This window comes from Lissotriton vulgaris, chromosome 7 (genome assembly GCF_964263255.1).
Source record: "Lissotriton vulgaris chromosome 7, aLisVul1.2, whole genome shotgun sequence".
Classification (NCBI taxonomy): domain Eukaryota; kingdom Metazoa; phylum Chordata; class Amphibia; order Caudata; family Salamandridae; genus Lissotriton; species Lissotriton vulgaris.
The window spans coordinates 31163163-31180893 of record NC_141695.1 but is presented as its reverse complement, the minus strand read 5'-3'; the positions used below and the strand labels follow the sequence as shown (position 1 = coordinate 31180893).

Sequence of the window (17731 nt, the reverse complement as noted above, 5' to 3'; positions counted from 1 at the left end):
CTGGTAAGGGGCAAGAGTAACTGCCTAGTGTGATCAGTAAGGAAAATTGGAGAAACAGTCAGTGACATGGCCAGCAAATCCTGCTTCAACAACAAGCCAGAGAATCCTAGGAGCCCAAGTCAAAAGCAGCAAAGGGGCTCATAAAATCACTACTGCATCATCATCTATCTTCTTCCACATGCAAATCTCATTAAGTGTGCAAACTGTGAAATGGCGATAGGCATGGAACATACAGAGGAATACTGTATTTTTATTGCACCTTTATCAAATCCTAAATGCATGGATGTCTTAATTTGTGAAGAAAAGCACTGTAACTTCAACAATATTACTAAGACAGCAATGTAAAGCAAATGAGCACCCATGGGCAGTGTGTCAATATCACTGTGTCTTTATGACAGGTTAAGGTTTCGAAAGAGCACCCACTTCTTAACAAAATGCCCATGAATCAGCAATTAAAATGTCTATCTTCCAGCAAATAAAATACATCAAAGCATACACTCTAGATCTCAATGATGAGCTACCAGTCATGTTTTAACTGCAGTCAACATTTTTTACTATCACTAAAACCTAATGAAAAGACGACTGGGACAAGGTAAGCATCCACAAAATGACAACGCCTTGAAGGACAGAGAATCCAAGCAAACATGGAAAACACATCAGAAGCAAAGAGTAATAGGCCTGACCCAAAGCCCACTCTCTCTGTATACTTATTTTCGTTTTTTTAAAGAATTGATGACATGAGACCATCCAGAGAAATTGAGCTGCTATTGCCATATCTAAAAATATAAGATCAAAATGCAGATAAAGTGGAGTGAGGTGTCCATCAAAGCCAAAACCTAATAAGGGCTCATACAGACTTTAGGCCTGATTACGTTCTTGGCGGACAGGGTTACTCGGCCACAAATGTGATGGATATCCCATCCGCCACATTACAATTCCTTTATATCCTATGGAAATTGTAATACGATTGACAGAATATCCATCTCGTTTGTGATAGAGTATCCCATCCACCACATTTCAATTCCTTTATATCCTACGGAACTTGTAATACGATTGACAGAACATCCATCTCGTTTGTGATAGAGTATCCCATCCGCCACATTTCAATTCCCTAATATCCGATGGAAATTGTAATACGATTGACAGAATATCCATCTCGTTTGTGATAGAGTATCCCATCCACCACATTTCAATTCTCTAATATCCAATGGAAATTGTAGTACGATTGACAGAATATCCATCTTGTTTGTGATAGAGTATCCCATCCACTACATTTCAATTCCCTAATATCCAATGGAAATTGTAATATGATTGACAGAATATCCATCTTGTTTGTGATAGAGTATCCCATCCACCACATTTCAATTCCGTAATATCCAATGGAAATTGTAATATGATTGACAGAATATCGATCTCCTTTGTGATAGAGTATCCCATCCACCACATTTCAATTCCCTAATATCCAATGGAAATTGTAATATGATTGACAGAATATCCATCTCGTTTGTGATAAAGTATCCCATCCACCAAGTTCGTAATCAGGCCTGAGTCAGCTCGCAAAGAGTGGTGTGGAAAGGAGAGCATGTTTGGATTGAGTTTGTGGTGCTAATATGAGGATGGTTGTTAGCAAGACAGTCATCTCTGATGTTGTCGCTTGTCACAGACAGGTATTGTCTCCTGAGGGACGCACCAGTCTCTAGATTCACAACATTTATAATTAATCGTTTTTTTTCTGACACAAACTTGGAATTTCAATGCAAAAGCAATGGAGGATTCTACATAGAGATTGCCTGTGAGAAGGCTGCGTCCAGTAGACACATATCCGTACATGTTGACTCTCATTGATATCTCTGTGGGTTGTGATACACCGTACATGAGTTCACACAGCAAAGCATTGCTCGTCATTGTTACCTGGGCCAATATTATCAGGTTATTGCAGTGGACTGATTCCAAATCTTGATTGGATATCCTGTGGAGAGGAATGTGGTAGCAGGCTTCAGAGAACATGGTTCAGGCGGATGTGGTGTGCAGATGGGATAGCATCTAGAAGAGATTGGGTCTTGCCGGATGTTGACTTAGTCTAGGTGGGTGGGTGCTTTCATATTGGCATTCACATGTCTGCACTATATTCTGTTCCCTTTTACCTCCTCTCAGTGTATAGACACACCCCCCTCCCTAGCTTTACAACTAGTTGATACTGTTTCCCTTCAGAGACCAGAGAGGCCAGCGATGCATAGTTTTTGAGGTTGTTCTAATGGTGATGGGGGTTGGATAGGAGTGGTTTTCCAGAAGCCTTACACTTTATTTCCATGTCTGGGGCACAATGGCCGTGAACTGCCAAGGCAGGTGTAGTCTTGTGGGCAACAATTTCAGAGCTCTCAGATTAAACCTTTTCCTAGATATGGTCTAGTGCATCAGATGAATGTGTAAACGGCAGGGTAAAGGCTGTGTACAGATGGTACTGGCTGAACATGTCTCTGTGAGTTTCGACAACAGCTAAGGTACACCACAAGCAATAATATATAAATGAATATTACAATAAGTTGCAAACGATGATTTTCATTTTATAGATTTTCAATCTTTATTCAGCAAAAATGGAGTACCACACAGCCGACGCTTTTCGTCCCACGCAGGGGACTTCTTCAGGGCTTGTTATAATTAAAGCTGACCTCCCGATGGATGTGACCGGTGTTCTATAAAGCGGTATTCATAAGGCCTCAATTGTCAAGTAGTATCTTAAAGTTTATATATATATGTATAGCCTGAACTCCTATTCAGGGCGTTTTCTTGGCTTGAGAGGCGGTCACAGGCTAACTTATATCACCAGTCACAAGGTGGAGATCAAAATATAGTGGTCTCTTTAAAATTAAGTTCAGTTCCTTGGTCGTAATTGAAGCTTTGAAAATATTATAGAATATTATAGAAAACTAGTCTCTACCTCTCTTCCGCTACCTCTCTACCACTACCTCTCTACCTCTACACCTCTACCTCTCTACCTCTCTCTACACTCACACATATACACATATATGCATATATATATGCATATGCATTTATATATATATATGTGTATGTATATATATATAAAAAAAAAAGTTTTTTTTTTTTAAAATAGCTACTTTTTTAAAAACTGTCATTCTTTTTCCCCATGGTACGCTCCCCGATATGCTCCCCGGTGCGCGTACCGGGCGCTCCCCCCGCGAAAATCAAAAAAACATATATTTTTTTTTTGCCTCGCGGGGCCCTTTTATGGCCCCCACATCAAACCTAGGAGGTCAAGGGGGGGTCTACTCTGCCCATTATGGTCAATTCCCCCTTTGTTTTAGCCACCTCTTGTGTCTCGATCCTACCGAGACACAAGATGGCGGCCGCTGCGGACTGTTTGGAATGTTTGCAGACACCCGAGAGCCGATCAGCTTTGGAATGGAATGGAATGGAATGAAGATTTGTAAAGCGCGATGGCTACCCAAAGGCGTCCCAGCGCTGTAGAAAAACAGATGGATTGAGCTGAAGGGGTGGGAGTGCGGGAAGCAGAGGAACAGGTTAAATGTGGGATTTATTAAAAAGCCAGGTTTAAAAAAGTTTTCGAAAGCTTTCAGCACCCAGGTCGCGTAGCGCGCCCGGTACGCGCCACGGTGCGCGTACCGGGGCGCTGCTATAGATATATATATATTTTTGAACCTAAATTACTCAAAAACCACTGGAGCACATATCTTGAGACATAGCAAAGGCACATCGGGCTACCAGTCCCTACAATTTTGCCAAGTTTGGTGGAAATCCATTCAGCCGTTCGGGCTAAAAGTGAGTTCGACCGCCCTATGGAAATTAACATTGGGAAAACACGTTTTGGGACCCCCCTTTTATCTCTGCCCCCACTTCACGAATCCCCCCCCAAACTTTCAAGGAAGGACCGGAGCTCCGAAAGGCCAATTTGAGGGAATTTTCAGACAGATTCGTCAACCGGCGCCAAAGTTATTTCAAATAGAATTTTGAGATTTTGCATTGAAAAAAATCCTAACTATAACTACCTACTGGCGACCGCCAGTAGGTTATGTATATATATATATATATATATATATATATATATATATATATATATATATATATACATGTATATATATATATATATCTTATCGCCACTTTATCGGCAGAAAAGTGCCGCTAAAGTGGCGATACTGGGTTCGATAATATGCTCTATGGAGTTCCAATCGAAGCTCATGTTACATGTGAAGGACATCAGACATGATCAGCCATGGTCTGCCTCTCATCCACCCCCTGACGTAGGGTCTCCACAGCCATCAGAAGCGCTGATTCCGTTGAGTGGCGGGGGCGGAAACCAAGCTGGGTGTCGTGTAGGAGGGCAGCCTCTTCCACGAAATCCATCAGTTGCATGTTTACCGTTTGTTCTGCCACTTTGGCCAGGTAGGGCAGAAGGGAGATAGGTCGGAGGTTCTCTAGCTTTTCGAAGCTGATGTTAGGTTTCTTCCTAAGAGGTAGAACCACCGCCTGTTTCCAGTCTCTGGGCACGGTCTTTGTCCTAAATGACACGTCCAGTAGGTGTATGATATATGGTTCCAGCACCGGTAAGCTATCAACTAGATGTTTCGGCGTAGTGGGGTCCCGTGGGGAACCCGACTTGACGGATCTACAGATTTTTAGGAGGTCCTCTGGGGACAGGGTGATAAAGTTGGTCAGTATATGTCTGTCCCCCCATTCCCTCGGGCTTTCCGCAAATTCCGTCCCTGCAATGGGGTGACTAGGAAATGCAGAGTAAATTTAGCTACCTTTTCGGCGAAAAGTCCGCGATCCTATCACAGGATTCCACCAAACAATCATCTGGAGCAATGGCTGGTTTCCCACTCGAGAGAGTTTTGTAGAGTGAAAAAAGCTCCTTCGTGGAATTACCAGCTTCACTAATTCTGGTGGTATAGTATGCTGTTTTGGACTTCCTGATTAGTCCATGATAGATTCGCCTCTCAATTAGGTAGATCTCCCTAGTTTCCTTAGAAAAAGCCCCTCGCCACTGCCTTTCGACTCGCTTCAATGCTGCTTTCGCAACTCGTAGTTCATCGCTATACCACGGGGCAGTTTTTTGAATGCGGCCACCCGATTTGGCGCGGGAGAGTGGGGCCGTGCAATCAAGCGCCCCGTTGATACGTTTACATAGGTTGGTGTTAGCCGTGTCCGCATCATCCCCCCAGGACTCCCTCCTCTGGTAAGTGCCGCACAGAATTTAGCCTGGGAAAAGGTGGCCCATCTCCGCCTGGGGTGGTACAGTGTTGCTGGCTCCGGAGATCTTGCCCCAGGAATGCGTATGGAGAATGGTACCAGATGGTGATCCGACCAGGGATAGGAATGGGAGTCATGGCTTCTACTTACCCCCAATTGACGAATATGGGGTCTAGCAAGTGTCCCAACTGGTGAGTCGGACCACTTACTATCTGATTCAGCTGGAGGGCTCCTAGCACCTGGCAGAAGTCCCTGCTAGCGTTGTCTGTGGGGTTATTCAGATGTAAATTAAGATCCCCCAGTACCAGGAATTTATCTTTGCGCAGCGCAGCCTCTATTATGCCTTCTACCAGACTCTCCCCAAACCTGGCCATAGGGCCTGGGGGTCTATAGATTAAAATGCCCTTCAGCGTGCAGCCTTCTTTTACATTGATGGTAAAGTTCCCCGCCTCACTGTCCAGGATGGGAGAGTGATCTAGTTGGCATCGTAGACTTTTCCTGGCTACAATAGCGATGCCCCCTCCTCTACCGGAGGGTCTATCCTGCCTAAGCATTATGTAGCCTTCTGGTAGTGCCTCTAAGGCATCAGGGGTAGAGCCTTCATCTAGCCATGTCTCAGTGAGCAATACAAGATCCCACTGTTTCTCAGTGAGTAGGTCGTATAGATCTAGTTTGTGTTTCCGTAGAGAATGCACGTTGAGGAGGCCACAGTCCAGGATATAGTCTCTAGGGGCAGTGGCAGTGTTTGCAGCCTATATTATCCTCCACTCGCAAGTTGTACAGACATGGGCTGGCAATGGTACTGCGGAAAGCCATCAGCTCCTGCCTGCTCCACCGTATATGTCCCTCCCAAGGGACATAGAGTCTGGCCCTGGAACGCGTACGATCGCGGACGGGCACAGACGGGCATGCCTTCGGCGCGCATTCGGCGCGCTGGCGGCACGCCCGCTGCGCTCGTCAGCTGCGCGTCCGGGGAGTGCTCATTTATATAGGGAGGTGGGTGGCGTGGCCTCGGAAAGTGGGCGTGGCCCGGGGTTTGAGCACGCGATGGCGGCGCTGTTGTCCCCTCCCTGCAGCAGCGCTAAGGTCCGCTGCGCCAAGGATTTTGCAGCAACTTCCAGGGGAGAAGTGCTCAGGGTAAGTGAGGCGTGAGTTAAAAGCACACAAAATACAATTCAAGATTTTTTAAAAACAACGAGCAGTCTCTCCCGGCTTCTGCCTCAGGAGTAGATCAATATCTTTTGGCACACTAGTGAATCAGCGCGGTTTATAGGGTAAAGGTTAAGTGGGCGTGGCCTCGGAAAGTGGGTGTGGCCCGGGGTTTGAGCGCGTGATGGCGGCTCTGTTGTCCCCTCCCTGCAGCAGCGCTAAGGTCCGCTGCGCCAAGGATTTTGCAGCAACTTCCAGAGGAGAAGTGCTCAGGGTAAGTGAGGCGTGAGTTAAAAGCACACAAAATACAATTCAAGATTTTTAAAAACAACGAGCAGTCTCTCCCGGCTTTCGCCTCAGGAGTAGATCAATATCTTTTGGCGCACTAGTGAATCGGCGCGGTTTATAGGGTAAAGGTTAAGTGGGCGTGGCCTCGGAAAGTGGGCGTGGCCTGTGGTTTGAGCGTGCGATGGCAGCGCTGTTGTCCCCTCCCTGCAGCAGCGCTAAGGTCCGCTGCGCCAAGGATTTTGCAGCAACTTCCAGGGGAGAAGTGCTCAGGGTAAGTGAGGCGTGAGTTAAAAGCACACAAAATACAATTCAAGATTTTTAAAAACAACGAGCAGTCTCTCCCGGCTTCCGCCTCAGGAGTAGATCAATATATTTAGGTCCGCTAGTGAATCAGAGTGGTTTATAGGGTAAAGGTTAAGTGGGCGTGGCCTCGGAAAGTGGGCGTGGCCCGGGGTTTGAGCGCACGATGGCGGCGCTGTTGTCCCCTCCCTGCAGCAGTGCTAAGGACCGCTGCGCCAAGGATTTTGCAGCAACTTCCAGGGGAGAAGTGCTCAGGGTAAGTGAGGCGTGAGTTAAAAGCACGCAAAATACAATTCAAAATGTTTTAAAAACAACAAGCAGTCTCTCCCGGCTTCCGCCTCAGGAGTAGATCAATATCTGGGAAGGGAATCTGTCTGAAGGACCGCACATCGCAGCACGTTGGTGAAAGCAAACTACACTCTGGGAGTTGTAGTTTCACGTGGTGGATTACTGAGGCGGCTACCCCCAAATGACAAGCAGGTGTGCAAGCAGATCTACTTTAGATGCCAGAACACTTAAAACTTTGGAACGCAGTGGCAGTGGCAATTTACAAGGAAGCACATCTGATGAAAGCTTATTGCTGAAACGCGTCATGCCAAACCTTGACTAATAAAGAATTTTGTTATAAATGCAGTGTGCCCCCTCTTCTATCTTATGGAAGAGAGACAGCCTGTGGAAATACTAGCATGGAGCAATACCGTGAGAGGGAGGCACCTTCCGAAGTATCCGGTGTTTCACGTCTCGGTGTGGACTAGGAAGCATCTGGATCGCCCTACATATATATATATGACTCAGTATCGATTGCCAATGGGTAGTAATTAATAGTTAGGTCAAGTGTTTTTTTCTGTTACTAATAACTTTGGCACCATTTGACAAATCTCCATGAAACTTTCCAAAAAGCTGCTACTTTTTGACTAGTTTTGTGCATGAAACGTTTTGTGGTGATCCATCAAGCAGGGCTGAGAAAAAGAAGGGTCCAAAAACACAAAATCCCTATGAATTTTCGATAGACTTTTTTAGACAATGACTTACAACAAATTTTACAGGAAGCTAGATCACACATATTGGGTTTTTTGTGATTTGGTGGAAAAATGGTCAGTAGTTTTTGAGATAATAAACTTCAACAAAATATAGATATCTGGACAGCTGGGTTCAAGTGACTTTTGCAGTTGTACCCCTTGAATCCAATTTAAAAAAAAATAGAGCATTCTGATTAGCCCAGGGAGCTTTTTCCCCTTGGGCCAATTCCCACCCACAGGAGGCAGACTCCTGTGGGAGCTAGCACTCTGATTGTCTGGCAGCAACATGAGAAAAATATTTCTGGCAGCCATTACAACACTCACTCAGAGACTTAGGGGCTGATTATGATGGCAGTCGGACTTATGACCGTCTGCCACCCTACGGAAAATGGGACCGCCCGACAGGGTGTCAGCAATCCCGACATAGGCATTCCAATGCGACCGCTACCACAGAGGTCGCAACGCCTATATTTTGTATTGCAGCAGGTGCACACAGCTGAAGCACACGCCGCAAGACAAAAAAGGGGTCACTGCACATATCCCTGAACTACCATGCGGTGCCTGCCACATGGTGCAGGGATATGTATGGGCACCATAGGTGCCACCCAGTGCCCACAGTTAGGGCCAGGAGGTAAGTGGGCCCATTATGGTCCTCCAAAGTCCCTTTTTGCCAACCTTTTCATGTCGGGTTAACTGCCATGAAAAGGCTGGCGGAAAGGGACTCTGCAATCCTTATGGTAGTGCTTGGCAGGTACCGCTACCATGGTGGGGACCACAACCACCTCTGCCACACCGGTGGGCTCAAGGAGTCCGTCAGATGTGTGGCAGTTAGTCTTTCCAACCACCATCACACCGCCCACCATCCTAATGTGGAGGGCGGTGAAAACTGTTCTGATGGCGATTAGATTGCCACCAACCGACTGTCGGTGGGGGTCTCACTGCCATCGTAATCAGACGTTTATTCCGTTTATTACCCACAATGTTAATATACTCAGGGTATCTGGTTTTGCTTCATTAGGCAGGAGTGTCCACAAAACTCTGATTAAATAATAAATGGAATAAAAGCATCCAGTGGTCTACGGCAGTACCCACAATCGATACCCACGAAGTGTTTCTGGCATCACCCACAATGTAAATATACTAGGGGGAACTGGTTCTGTTTGATTAGGCAGGAATGTCCGCTAAACTGTAATGAATAACTGTGCAGAATTGTAGCATCCGTTTATTTCATTGAGGAGCATTAGACGCAACATAACCTTAGTAACCAGGCGCGTAGACTAAGCAACAAGCCACGCCCCCACATGTGACGAGAAGTGCAGGCGAGAAAAAGGAGCCTGACCGCGCTTGCTGGTAATCTTCATGGCAGAATCGGGGAATTCATGGGCAGAGCACCCACCTTGAAGAAATAAGGAGCAGGGGTTGGGGCCAGGAACATCTGATGGACGCCTGGGTCCAGTAGGCTTTCACATGCAGCCAACCACTTTTAAAGCACTAATGGTACCGAACAGCATTGCGTGTTAGCGTTCTTGACCGGGGGTGTAACATACAACTACAGGTACATTGTTCTGCATTCTGTCCATCAACTGTTGTTTTTGCACTTTTTTAAGGGTGACATGATGTGATGTGACTATAGACATCAAGGTCACTTTCCTTACATTTTCCGATCAATGCATTTACTCTATGGGGGTCCCATTTGCGACCTGATCTGTGGAGTGGTGTGGCTCACTGGTTAGAGGCGGCAGACCCAGAAGCAGAGGTCGGCCCTGGACCAGGGTTCGATTCCCGATGCGGCAGGGTCGTGGGCCATGGTCAGCGGACTCGATAATTCTCGCCTCGGTGCCTACTTCAACCATGGGTCCCACTCAGCAACTCCGGGCAATAGCTTGCTTAATCTCTACTAACGGCCCCATCAGCGCCGGGGATGCTTGTCTTCACCTTGGAGATGCCCAGGAGGAACCATCTCACAGGGAAAGCCAGGATGGGTTCCCCAGCGGTATACAGTGCCGGGACGCCCCTTTGCTGGGGCAGCTGTGCGCTTTACAAGTATACAACATTTAACATTTGATCTACACTAATCAATCGGATCCAATTCATGAGTGTAATTTGATGAACTACTGTTTAACCATTGGATTTCTTGTTTTTTACCTGTCTCCTCTACTGTGTGACTAGAGGAGGACTCTCCCTCGTTCCCGCCAAGTTTGGCTTATTTGTTTGTGAAACTCGGTGAGTTGAGCGTTCTAATTTAGAGTGTGCATGAGTGGAGCTGAAATGAGAAGAACACGAGTCCAGCAATGTATTACTACCTGCTGCTATATATTTATAAGGTAGACTTACCATATGCATGATTGTCTTGCCTGAGTATGGACAAGAACTGAGTGTATCGGACAAACTATGGCCATACTTATTTTACTTGGTGGCACAAGCGAGCGAATACTAGCAATGGGTGAATATATAGTTGTATTCCATTTGCAAGTAATAAGTCTCTTGCTTGTTCTCATCCCTTACAGTCCATCGAGAGAAAGTTACACCCTCGCTTTGGGAACGATTGGTTCCTAGGAATACCAAATCTTGGTATTGAGGGATACATAACACAAGTGGGATCAAGAAAGGCCCTGACTAATGCCGATGCGACCTATAACTGAGGACACGAATATGGCAGAAACATATTGACGAACTGGCAGTAAAGAGGGGTCTAGGAATTCCTTACACTTTCCTGTCACCACCATCCTTCAAGTTTTTAACCCTGGCCAGAGGGTCTAGAAATACATTTTGGAGTAGTGACACCTCCGAGCTAGTTTTAACCTCCACTGTACTTTACTTTCGGTGATCCCATTATAATTTGGCATTACTTATTTGTATATCTCACTTGTTTGTATTGTCATCCCCTCCCTGTTGCTCCACCCCAGGAGTTGGTCTATGTCGGGGTGTATTGCAGCAAAGCCTGATGATGAAGCATGTCACAACCTTGTGAGTGAGGGCAGTATTTTCACACTGTGCATGTGCCACCACCGAGACCTTTTCCTTTTTACACTCTCTACTCCTCTTTGTGTGTATAATAAAAAAAAGACTACCATGCAAAGGTGAGCTGTGTCCGTTCATTGTTGGATAAGAGCCCCTCCTGTGCATTGAGAGCCTATATCCTTACATTGGTGGATAAGAACGCCTCGCATGCATAGAGGGCCTTTGTCCTTACATTGGTGGATAAGACCCCCAACCAGTATATTGGTGGATAGGAACCCCTTCCATGCTTTGAGAGTCTATGTCCTTACATTGGTGGATAAAAGCCCCTCCCATGCATTGAGTTCTATGTCCTTACATTGGTGGATAAAAGCCCCTCCCATGCATTGAGTTCTGTGTCCTTACATTGGTGGATAAGAACCCCTCCCATGCATTGAGTGCTGTGTCCTTACATTGGTGGATAAAAGCCCCTCCCATGCATTGAGTTCTGTGTCCTTACATTTATGGATTAGAACCCCCCCTGCCATGCATTGAGTGCTGTGTCCTTACATTGGTGGATAAGAACTAACCCTAGGTGGTGAACTGCGCTCCGCTCACGGAGTTTGCGGAGTTTCCCGCCCTCCACGTTACGTGGAGTTCCGAAAAACTTCGCTTCGCACAGCAGAGTTTTTTCCTCACTTGCATTCACCAACATCAAGTTGGCGAGCAAGGAAAATCCAACTCCTGGTGAGAATTTTCTTCGTTCGCGATCGCCAACATCAAGTTGGGCGATATATGAAGGTGCCTGATAATGTGAACTAGTGTATAAATTCTAATGAAAAAACATTGCGTCTCAATCTGGTATTATGAGTTCCTGAGTCTTGCATTTAAAACTGTTTTTAAACACAAGGGTGATCCCTTCATCCGTCTTCCCTATCCTGTCTTTCCTCACTAAGGAGTAAGTTAGTGGCAAAGCCACAGTAACATCTGGAAGAGAGGCATGGTCTAACCACATCTCTCTTAGGAACAGAGTATCTGGTGTGTGATCCATCAAAACGTTAAGGAGGTGCTGTTGATGACTGGGTAGCGAGCGTACATTAATGCAAAAAAAATTGAACGTACTTTCTAGCCCATTACGTGGGCTGGAGATCCTACTATCCCCTGCTGTCTTAAAACGACGTACCTTACCTATACCAGTTTGCGTTCAATGATTGTGCGGATTGAGTGAAAATTTACATGAAACACAGGTTTTCACGCTTTGGGGTGGATCCAAAGTCTGAACAAGCCAAACGAAGTGCTCTCAAGTGTTCAGCCGAGAAGGCTTCCAGATCCAGCCCGAAACAAGCAGGGGTCCTGATTAGTGTATATGTGTAATACTTAGCTCCCTCTGGTAATGACCCTAATAATGCCTGCTTTGTGATGAGTGGTGAACATATATAGACAGCGCTCTTCTTTCCTAAGCATTTACAACATTCAGCTGCACTCACATCAGAAAAGGGACCAGTGCTGTGCACAACGTGTAAAGCAGTCAAATTAGTCTTCCTCTGTGTGTAGGGGTACTGCTATATCTTCTTACTACTACTTACAGCTGGTCTAACTCCTACTGGCCCCTAATCCTTCTTATTCCTTTTTTAATCCTATTTACTCCTTTACCCCTAGTTCCACTCACCATTATTTCTACTTCTTTTGTTACTCTTGTAACTCTTTTTGTTCCTCATTTATTGTTATTGTTATTCCTAATCATTCCAACTCACTCCTTCATAGTGTCATACTTATAACAACTAACAACTATTATTCCTACACTTAAATCTACTCAGCCCAAATTACATCCACTTTTACTCCTGTTCTTACATCTATTACTCCTACTTATACTCACTCAATCCTACTCTCACTAACTCGTACTCATTCCTACATATTTTACATTTTCTCTTACTACTTACTTGCACTTCCACTATCTCAGGGAGGGACTGTCGTCCTACAACCATACCCACCCAGCTCTCTACCTACTCTAGCAGATTAGGGACCAGTCTTGCAAGAAGTGACCAGCAGCCTGGGCAGCACATGAGGTCTAGCGTCCACCCTTGGTGAACGGCCTATCCCAGTCCATCACTCGTATACATGGACGGAGGGCTGCCATGACTGCCATGTTGAGAAGCCAAGGAGAGTGGGGAGTGTAGATGCCACCAAGAGGGCCTAGTTCCTTCCCAGGAGTACTAGACTATGGGCCTCCAATAATAAGAACAAGCTTTGGTGGTCATCACAAGTGCTCACCTATGGCTCAAGAAAGGATACAGGTCCAAGCTCTTCATTTCTCACCCACCTTTACACAGAAGACCAATTGGCTGGTCTACGGGGTAACATTCAGCAGCTCTGGCTAATGCTGTTCCTGGGTTGCGCCCAGAGGCAGTACATCCTAGGGTGTGACAAGATCCCAAAGGGAACCTCCAGGATTGTATCCAAAGAAGGGAGCAGCACAGTGCCCAACGACATTTAGCACCACTTCCCTAGCAATGTTCAGAGGAGGGAGGTGCATGTGGGGGGGGGGAAGATGCCTGGTCTGGGCCTCCACGTGGAACTTATCATGAGCTGTCTGCGGCCTAGTCAGCACATCCCCCACCATGCCCAGGAAAACAAGTCAACAAGCTGGCTTTTCACCACCTGCCTAAAACCAACACCACACCACCTAACAACCGGCACCCCCACAGGGGGCAAGTGCTGCTCTGAGGTGGGGAATAAAGGTTCCACAGTCTCAATCCTTTAGGACAGTGAGTTGGATGTGGAAAAGGAAAAATTACAGAGTTTGATTGTTTCTAAGGAGGTGCTAATCAAGTGTATTTTTACCTAAGGGATGTTTGAGGGAAGACGCGGCGAAGACATTAGTCAAGTAGTTATAGTTCAGAATATTTCAGTGTTCAGGTTCAGCCATCATCATCGGTTCCTCGCCTTCCTTTCCTGCGGGTTTAACGGTTTGATTCTATATCTTCACTGCTTATAATATTTACTTGATGTCACAGCTTTTCTTATTGGCTGAGAAGGCATCATGTGTCACAGGAACCAATCTCTGTGTAAGCATCTGACTGTTGGACAACAGCCCATGTCTTGGTAGAGATTGACCTTTCTTTCACCTCCCTTGTTTTCAGCAGTATTTCCTCATGTATTTAGATTTCTAGGGAAAGTTAGATTGGTACAGTCTGAGCCCAAACATTCACAGCTGCTGCTGGACCACCCTGAGCCAGAGATGCCAATCACAGGCAGGCACAGTGCCATTATTGAACTAGTGTTGGTTCCTCCGCTAAGGTGGAGGAGCGTTGCCCCAGTGCTTTAAAGCAGTGTATGTAAGGAACAATAAAATTATAATAACGTGATGTTACTATGATTTTATTGTTTACAACTGCTTTGCAGGTGGTGGGTGGGCGGGATGCTCTGCTCTCAGAGCAGGGCAGAGGAGGAGTGGTTTGCCCACTCCTAAGTGCACAATGACACTTTGACCGACCCTCTCGGGCTGGCCAAACCGTCATGCGCACTTTGCATGTTCTCCATGTAGGCTACATGACAGCCTGCAAGGAGAGCATGCCCAGGCCCCCAGTTCCCGTCTGATCGATGAGCCACGGCACTCAGACCAATCACAATGCTGCATTGCAGTGTTGTGATTGGTCAGGGTAGACTGGGTGCTTACCAATCACAACGCTGCATTGCAGCATTGTAATTGGTATGGGGAGCCTGGCAGTGCTTTCTGGTTCAGCCAAGTCAACGGAGGTGGGAGACGTGTCACAGTGATGTGGTAAGTGGTTTTATTATTATTTATCTATTTAGTTACATTCCCCTGCCTCACCAACCCCAGAACCTGCCGGCCGCCACTGGTTTAAACAGAGAATCAAAGGCAGAAGTCAACAGAAGAAATAAAGGGCATATAGACAGAGGCAAATAAAACTAGAATTGGCTAAACCAACAGGTCCAGCATATAAGTGAAGGCATCACTTTTGCACTAGTGAGCTTGTGTCTGAGGTACTGTGGAAGGGTGAGCGGGCCACTGCACAAATGAGTCAGTCGGTGTATAAATAGTACATGAGTGCATGGATGTGTGTTACGGGGGCCTTGGATCATGATTGATCGAGGATAAGGATGGGTGCCTAAGGCAAGCCCATCTGCGCCCATCCGTGACCCGACCGTGACCAGCGCCAGGAACCCTGGATCTCCGACCATCTACCTCTACTACACCACCACCCTCCTCGCACTCAACCCAGGAAGACCCAGAGACTGCCAACAGGCCTCGCCGAACACGACCCATGGCCAGTTCTCCTGCCTCCTCTGCCGCCAGACCTTTCTCCACCACCCCGGACTCCAACACCCCCGACTCCTGCACCGGCGACACCCTAAGATGCATCATCCTCAATGTGCACTCTGTACATAAACACGCCATGGAAATTTGGAATCTACTGGACTCTCTCTCGCCGACATCGCCTTCTTCACGGAGACTTGGACCAATGCTTCCTCCGCCCCGACATCAACAACGCCATCCCGGACAGATACAAGATCCAGAGGAAGGATCACCCAAACTACCCAGGAGGAGGCGTCGTCATCGCCCACAAGAGCACTCTCCGCCTCACCACCTCCAGCAAAACCTTCCTCACCGCCGAACACCTGCACTTCCAGATCCAGACCAGCCCCAATGCTACACTCCGAAGGACCCTCATCTACAGGCCCCCCGGACACCATCTGCCACCACCATCACCGATTTCGTCTCACCCGATGCCATCGCCTCAATGAACTAAATACTCATCGGAGACCTGAACTTCCACCTCGAAATCCCCAGCGACCACCACTCCTCCGTGACAACCTCGCTGACATCGGACTTAAACAACTCGTCACCACACCAACTCACAGAGCAGGACACAACCTCAACCCCATCTTCACTGCAGGAAACAGCGTTCCATTCAGCCACACAACGCAACCACCATTGACCGACCACCACTGCGTACACTTCACCGTCGGCAAACCCAAGGCACCCAAACCAGCCCCACACCCACATGAAGGAACTGGAGCAAGGTTACCGATGAGCAACTTAACTCCACCCTTAACTGAGACAACTACACCTGGGCATCCGATGCAAACAATGCAGCCGAGGGACTTCACACCTGGATCTCCAACTGCGCAGATGAGCTCGCCCCTCTACGCAACCCCGACAAGCAGTGCCCCAGGAAATCCGCCTGGTTCTCCACTGATCTCCAAGAATCCAGGCACACCTGCAGACGACTGGAGAAGAACTGGAAAAAACACCAAGACAACCAAAAACTACTCCACCTACAAGAAAGCCATGACGGACTACCACAACCAAATAAGAACCACCAAGAGGAATTTTAACCACTACAAAATCCTCGCCAACTCCACCAACACCAAGGAGCTCTTCAGTGTCATTCAGGAATTCACCAACCCACTCAGCGAAGCCACAGACACCACCCCATCCCAAGACTCCTGCGACAAACTTTGAACCTACTTCCACCTCAAGATCAAAAACCTCTACGACAACTTTGCCGACCATCCACCAGACACAACAGCCGGATCCCCGCCACCCAGTGACACCATCCAGCCCACCATCTCCAACTGGACACCGATAATGATGGAAGACAGCCCCTGGACCATGAAAGTTATCCACTCGGGGGCCCCCACTGACCCATGCCCCCTTACATCTACCACAGAGCCGCGACCGTCATCGCACCCAAACTACAACACACCATCAACACCACCTTCAGAACAGGCACCTTCCCAGATGACTGGAAACGCGCAGAAGTCAGGCGCCTACTTAAAAAACCCACAGCGGACCCCACCAAGCTTGAGGACTACCGGCCCATCTCGCTCCTCCCCTTCGCAGCCAAAGTTGCAGAGAAAACAGTCAACAGGGAATTGACACCATTCATCAAAGAGAACGCCATGTTCGACCCATCCCAATCCGGATTCTGAAGCAACCAAAGCATCGGGACCACCCTACTCGCCGCCACAGACGACATCCGTACCCTCCTGGACTGTAGCCATGTGCACTACCCCTGTCAATGACTATAGACCGTGTCAAGAATAGATGTGTGAGTACAGCAGTCATGTACAGTCCCCTTCCTAAATACGCCCAGATAGAATTTCACAGCCCCCTGGTAACCCCAGGTATGAACCACCTCACCTGCACAAGCTGGGAAGAGAGGGAGGCTTTCATCCATGTATTTCCCACACCCTATCAGACTATAATACAGGTCTGAAAACAAACATTCCTGTCAGAGATACCCGGGATTATATTTAATCATTAGTGAGCTCTGAACCCCCTTTCCTTAAAGATGGACACACACGCTGGGTCTACAATATATATTTAAGAAAGGCTTTATTTAATATTACACAATCCAGTCCTAGAGCAGATATGTGGATAATCGTTACTGTAGAAATAAAAATAATAACAATAAGCAAGAACATGTAAATACAAGGAGGAGCATATCAGATGGGAATCACTAAATCAAATCTGTGGTGGAATCAATGGTCGTTGGGTTCCCTCCCTTCTTAGCCTCCAGTTCATGGGTACATTAATGACAAAAATTCCATACAGTTTTGTTTCATAGGTGGCCTTTTTACACACATACCTTTCACTCATGATTACTGGATGTTTCTCAGTCTGCAGTGAGTGGGGCTGCTCTCTGTCTGTCTTCTGCTGTGTTGTGCCTGAGGGAGCTAAAGATATCACCAGCGAGGGTGCTTCAGGCAGACAGACAGACTCTTTGCAGCTTTGATGCTCCCTCTCAAACCTGAAGATTATTTCCCTGCTAAAATGCCCCTAC

General features: G+C 47.0%; 1 protein-coding gene across 1 annotated transcript in view; it reads right to left on the bottom strand.

The window, feature by feature from the left end:
• Positions 1-17731, bottom strand: part of LOC147700593 (scavenger receptor cysteine-rich domain-containing group B protein-like) — a 186290-nt gene that overhangs the window by 30686 nt on the left and 137873 nt on the right. The window lies entirely within an intron of this gene.